Here is a 6058-nt window from a genome sequence, read left to right on the forward strand (position 1 = left end):
GTAGCACCAGTGGTGATTACAGAGTCCAGAGAAATACCTATGGTGAAGAAGGAGCAAGCCTCTGGTCCAGTTTCAGAAGGAAAATATATGTTTAAAAATATGCGTTTTGGGGGGCTAGGAAGGTGGCTCAGTGGTAGAGCGCTTGCCTTGCATGCATGAGGCCCTGGATTAGATTCCTCAGCACCACAAAAGAAAAAAGAAAAAAGCCGGAAGTGGCGCTGTGGCTCAAGTGGTAGAACACTAGCCTTGAGCTGAAGAGCTGAGGGATAGCACCCAGGCCCAGAGTTCAGGCCCCACGACTGGACCCCCCCAAAAAAATATATATATATATATGCATTTTTTCTAAAAATGAGCATAATTGATACAAAATAATAATGATAGCAATAATGATCTCATCCCAAGACATGTCATGAGAATTAATGTTTGTCTGGAAGTTAACGGTGAAGGCAATGCTCCCAGGAATTAGTCTTGCTTAATGAAATTGTTTTTAGTTTAGTAAACGAATGCCTAAAATGTCAGAAAGTAAAAAAAAATCATGACTGGTTGATTCAGAGGAGGGAACAGAACCTAATGTAAAAATATGTCATGTAAGGCTCTTTTTTAAAAAAATTCATGTGTGATTCAAAGAAAATATATCCTTTTTAAGATATCTTTCATACATCTGTCCCCTGCTTTTGAGAAAATGTTCATTTATGGATTGCTTAATCCACAGAGAACACAACTGTTAATAAAAACACAACTCCCTCTAGTGTAAGCACATTGAAGTTCCTAAAATTATGTTTACCTTGAATCCTTTTTTCCTCAATATCGTGACCTGAACAAGCTGTATATAACCCATACGGACTCTAGAATATTATTTCCCAATTATACTTGTTTTAGAAGTCATTATTGTATATCCTTTTCCAAGATTATTGTATAGCTGACTTCTTGATTCTGCTGTTTGAATCAACAGTTTTTTATAACCTAAAAACAGCCATCAAAGTCATATACCTGCTTCAAATCTTAGGCTTAGTCCTACCTATTTCTTTTTTTTTTTTTTTTTTTGTCAGTCGTGGGGCTTGAACTCTGGGCCTGGACGCTGTCCCTCAGCTCTTCAGCTCAAGGCGAGTGCTCTACCACTTGAGCTACAGCGCCACTTCCTAAGTCCTACCTATTTCTTATATCAATCTTTAGTATTGTTTTATCTTGTTTATTTCTATTATAAAATTTATTCTCATGGAAATTGTTTAAGGTGGACAAAAATACTATAAAGTGGACAAAAAATCTCTTTCCAATGTCTCTCTCCTCTGGTCTCTCTCGCTCTCGCTCTCACTCTCGCTCTTTCTGGAGAACCACTATTAAAATTTTCTTATGTATTATTCCAACAGTGTCTCATGCTGAAAGAGCCTAAAGTAAGTCAGACTTGTCAATGCATCTTTCAATAGCTTGTATCTTTTTGACCAAACTATTACTTGGCACGGGCCTCCATTTGAGAGGAGTCTTCACCTCACACTATCACCACAGACCCTTCCCTTCAGGATAAAAGCTGTTTAAACAGACCTAGATCAAGGTATTTGAATCATCTCCCCACCCCCACCCCCAATAGCTGATATTTTTGTTTTCCTTCAAACCAACATTCTTTAAATTATTTGCTCAACTGATCTTTTAAGTGGAGAGAAGACTGCAGTGATTTTCTCTTAGTTTAAAAAAAAGAAAAGAAAAATAGATTTAGTTATTTACATTCACTAGAATAAATTTGCAGAATAAGCAGACTTTGGGGGGAAAAAAGCAAAATATTACATTTTCCTAATATTCTCATTCTCTTTTGCATGGAATTTTCCAGACAGCTTGGAAGTTATACAGGGTTTTAAACTTAGCTAATCAACAGCATTCCATGAAGGACTATTTCAGAACTTCAGCTGACAGATGACTTTTCCCTGACTGGAACTCTACTTAATGTGTGGCAAACACACACCACCAAGATGGGTCATTCGGTGTAGCAAGTGTCTCTCCTTCCCTCCAAGTGTCTTTTTGGCAAGACATACACCTAGCCTAATATTGTCCATTATATAAGAAGCCATGTGGGGAAACCTAAATCGCCTGCCAGCCTGCCATCATATTACTGACTTAATCCTGTCATAAGTCAGTGCCCAGAGTGACTTGGCTGGCAGAGTGACTTTGCTGTCTCTCTGGATAGATAGGCCTAGCACAGAGGTCAGGTGGACACATTTCAGAAAGAGACATGCTCACTTTCAAATGATTCTGTCACTTCACAGTTGTTTGGATTTGGCCCCATTGTTTGGCTTTTTTACGTCTCAGTTCCTCTATTTTGCAATATGGAAACACTAACGGGGCTTTCTCAAGAGACTGCAAAGATGGAATGGGTATGTAGCAGCCATTCTTTCTACAAAGACCTTAAGTTTTACTTTGCATTCACTGTAATCTGTTTTGTTATAATAAAAAAAAAATCAGTGTGGAAGACCCTAGAATAAAAAAAAAAAAAATTACTTCCTAACAGATTCAAAGTTTGGCATCATCCAAGAAAAAAATGGAGGTCAAAGTCTGGAGACAAGATACCAGTTTTCTTTACACTTCTTAGTAGTGCCTATCTGACATCATCCTAGGGCCATAGTGAAGCCTAATTTTCTGACCTGTCACTTCATCTTTTTTAAGTTGTTCTCTCCTGGTCTAGAAAAACTGAAGCTATTTATATCTCACAGTGTGGACTGAACAGATGTTACCATGATTTTTTTTTTAGTCAATGTCCTTCTCTGTTGCCCAGATTTTCCTTTGATCTTCTAGGTTCAAAGAATCCTCCTACCTTTGCCTGTCCAAGTATTGATAATACAATGTATACCTATTATGATTATTTAATTTATCAAAATAAACAATTTTTAACCTCAAAAATCTCTTTATAACACATCTGATTCACAAAATTCCCTCTAATCAACCCTAGCATGCCATTTGCTCCAATATGAAGACTGGAATTGAGTCAAAATCCCAGGGTTGAGGCTGGAGAAGGCCCTGAATCCAGCACTAACCTTGTACCCGGTATGGGGCTCATTGCTACCTGACCCTTAAACAGCCCATGTGCTGTTTGGAGTTCAAAGTTTGGGGTGAAATTGTTGGCCTTTCTCAAAGACAAACACAAATGAACCTGAGGTAGTATCCTGGCTAACAGGAGGTATGTGAAAATAGACTCTCATCAGGGCAGTGTTTTTCCAACATAATAATTGTTCTTTGTTCAAAGCAGAAACTGAATTCATTTCTTTCCCAAAATCAGCCCTGCCAGGTTTCCTTGATCTAATGGTATCTTTTTTTTTGTCTGATCACAATGGAAAGCAGAAGAAAATATTCTTGTGAAGCAAATGAAATATTACCAAGAAAACAGGCATTCTCACACGGTATGAGGTGGACTTAAAAAAAATTCACATTCAATCTTCATAAGAGAAATGTCTTTATGCTTTTGAAACAACAACATTATTGCAGTCACGCCAACATGTGCCAACAGAAAATGTTGGAAAGAAAATTAACTAGTTCATAAGGTTATGAGTAATGCTATTTTTGTAAGGAAATTGTTCTTCATACATAGAAAGAATAATAAATAATAGCAAAGGAAAGTGAGATTGAGTCAATTTTTTAAATAATGCAGGCCAGGCATTGGTGGCTCATGCCTGTAGTCTTAGCTACTCAGGAGGCTGAAATCTAAGGATCACAGTTCGAAGCCAGTCCAGGCTGGAAAGTCCATGAGACTCTTATCTTCAATTAACTACCAAAAAGCAGAAAATAGACATAAGGCTCAAGTGGCAGAGGGCCAGCTTTGAGCAATAAAGCCAAGAAAGAGTAACAGGCTCAGGACCAACAATGAATGAGTGAGGGAGGGAGGGAGGAAGGGAGGGAGTGAGTAAAGAAGGAAAGAAGAAAAATATGAAAGGGAAGGAAGAATATCTTTGGCTAGTTAAACCTCTGTTGAGTTCGGGTGCAATTCTTTATAGGAAAATAAGTCATTTCTGAGATACTGCACACATTTAGCTCAAAGTGTACTTGATTTATTACCAGAGGATTATAAGTCCTGGTTGATTGGTAGCAAGTACTTGTAATAAAAACACAAAGTACACTCTACTAGTGGTAGAGTAAACCAGTAAACTGGAGCAGGATTGGAGGAAGTGTTTGAATCTAGATAGGATTAGAATCCCATCCCTGCTCTTTGACCAATTCACCGTTAGCATATAAACAAACTTGGTTTTTTGTGGTGATGAGGTTGTTTGTTTTGTTGATAGTGGTTTTGGTGATACTTAGGGTATCATGCTTGGTAAACAGGTACCCTACCACTTGAACCATTCCACCAACTTCTTTTTGGTTAGGTAATTTTCAAGATAGAGTCTCATTTTATGCCCTGTGCCAGCCTGAGCTTAGATCCTGTTAGTGCTTCTCCTTGTCACTGAGATGACACGGCATGCCAACACACACAGCCTTTGTTCTTCCCTTAGAAGCTTGGAACTGCAGAGGTTCACCATTGCACCCAGCCATTGGTTCAGATAGAGTCTCACAAACATTTTTTTACCCAGGCTGTCCTCGAACTGTCTGCAAGGATGTATGATCTCTCCTCAGTGTCTCAAGACACTGCACCCAGCCAACTTTTATATCTCATTTATTTAGTTTAGAAATATTCAACAAGATAGGCACCGTTCTAAGGAAGGATAATACATCAGGGAAGATATTAGCCAAGTCTGTTGGTTCCATGAGCCACATACTCCAAAATACATACTTCATTTTACTTTTTAATAGGTAGATAAAAGATGGACAGGGATTTATGAGACCAGAATGAGATCACCTAGGGACAGAAGTTAGAGGGAGCCAAGGATATCATCTCAGGGCTCTATTTAAAGCCCCTGGAAGTGAGGTCCAGAAAAAGCTAGTTAATTCATAATAAAATGTAAGATTAATACCTGGAAAGATAAAAAGAAATTTTGCAGATCTAAGTTAATTTCTTCCCTTTAATAAATTTCTTCCTCCTCACCCACTCCTGCTGTGAGCACATAACTAATCTCTGGAGAAAGATAGAGGAAGAGTGGGAGGCATTCGTTACTCTAAGAAATAAAAATTCACACTTCTTTTAGCTCAATTTATCTAACACCTCTCCCATAAATGTAATGAGTGAACAAAGACCACGCACTAGCAAGCTATTGTTCATCACAAGGAAAGTCCCAGGTGTCCTCCTTCTAAATTTTGCACTGCTAAATTGATATAAATTATATCTAAGGTTGTCTTCTAATTAAAAGTAGACATTTTTTGCATGCTGCATTTACTTCTTTTCCTGCCTACTCTTAGATGGTAAGCTTATGTAACTATTACCAAAAGTAGATAGTCTCTTGAAAAATAGTGATCTAGAGTAATTTAGAGTATAACAAAAAGCTTAGGTTCAGAAACTTCCAAAAAAGGGCTGGGAGCTGTAGATCTCTGGTAGAGTGCTTGCCTAGCAGGCAAAGCAAGGCAAAGGAAGGGCCTGGGCAGGGCAGGGCAGGGCAGGGCAGGGGAGAAGAGGGGAGGAGAAGGGCAGAGGAGGGAAGGGGGATGATGGGATTAACATTTTAATGAAGGCAGACTCTGCTTGCCTAGTCTTTTATTAGACTTTCCCTCTATCCACTGTTGGACTGGGGATTAAGTTTCCAACAGTTGCTTTTTAGAAAACATAAACTGCACACACACACACAGTTTCTATTCTCAAGGTCAATTATGGTTCTGATCACTTTCTAAGTTTTAGAGGAAAAGGAAGAAAGGCTGAGTAGGCACATTTAAAGAGCCTTCCTAAAAACTATTAAGACTAAGCTGGGCACTGGAGGCTCATACCTGTAATCCTGGCTGCTAAAGAGATTGAGATCTAAATAATGGTGGTTTGAGGTCAGTCCAAGCAGAAAAGTTCACTAGATACCATCTCCAAAATAGCCAGCAAAAGCAGGGCCGAATGTGTGGCTCAAGTGGTAGAGCACAGTACTGGCACCAAAAAGAGAGAAAGAAAAAAAAAGAGAAGAAGGAAAGAAAGAAAGAGAGGGAAGGAAAGAAGGAAGGAAGGAAGGAA

The sequence above is a fragment of the Dipodomys merriami genome, unplaced genomic scaffold (genome assembly GCF_024711535.1).
Source record: "Dipodomys merriami isolate MVZ:Mamm:240054 unplaced genomic scaffold, mDipMer1.0.p SCAF_5, whole genome shotgun sequence".
Taxonomy (NCBI): Eukaryota; Metazoa; Chordata; class Mammalia; order Rodentia; family Heteromyidae; genus Dipodomys; species Dipodomys merriami.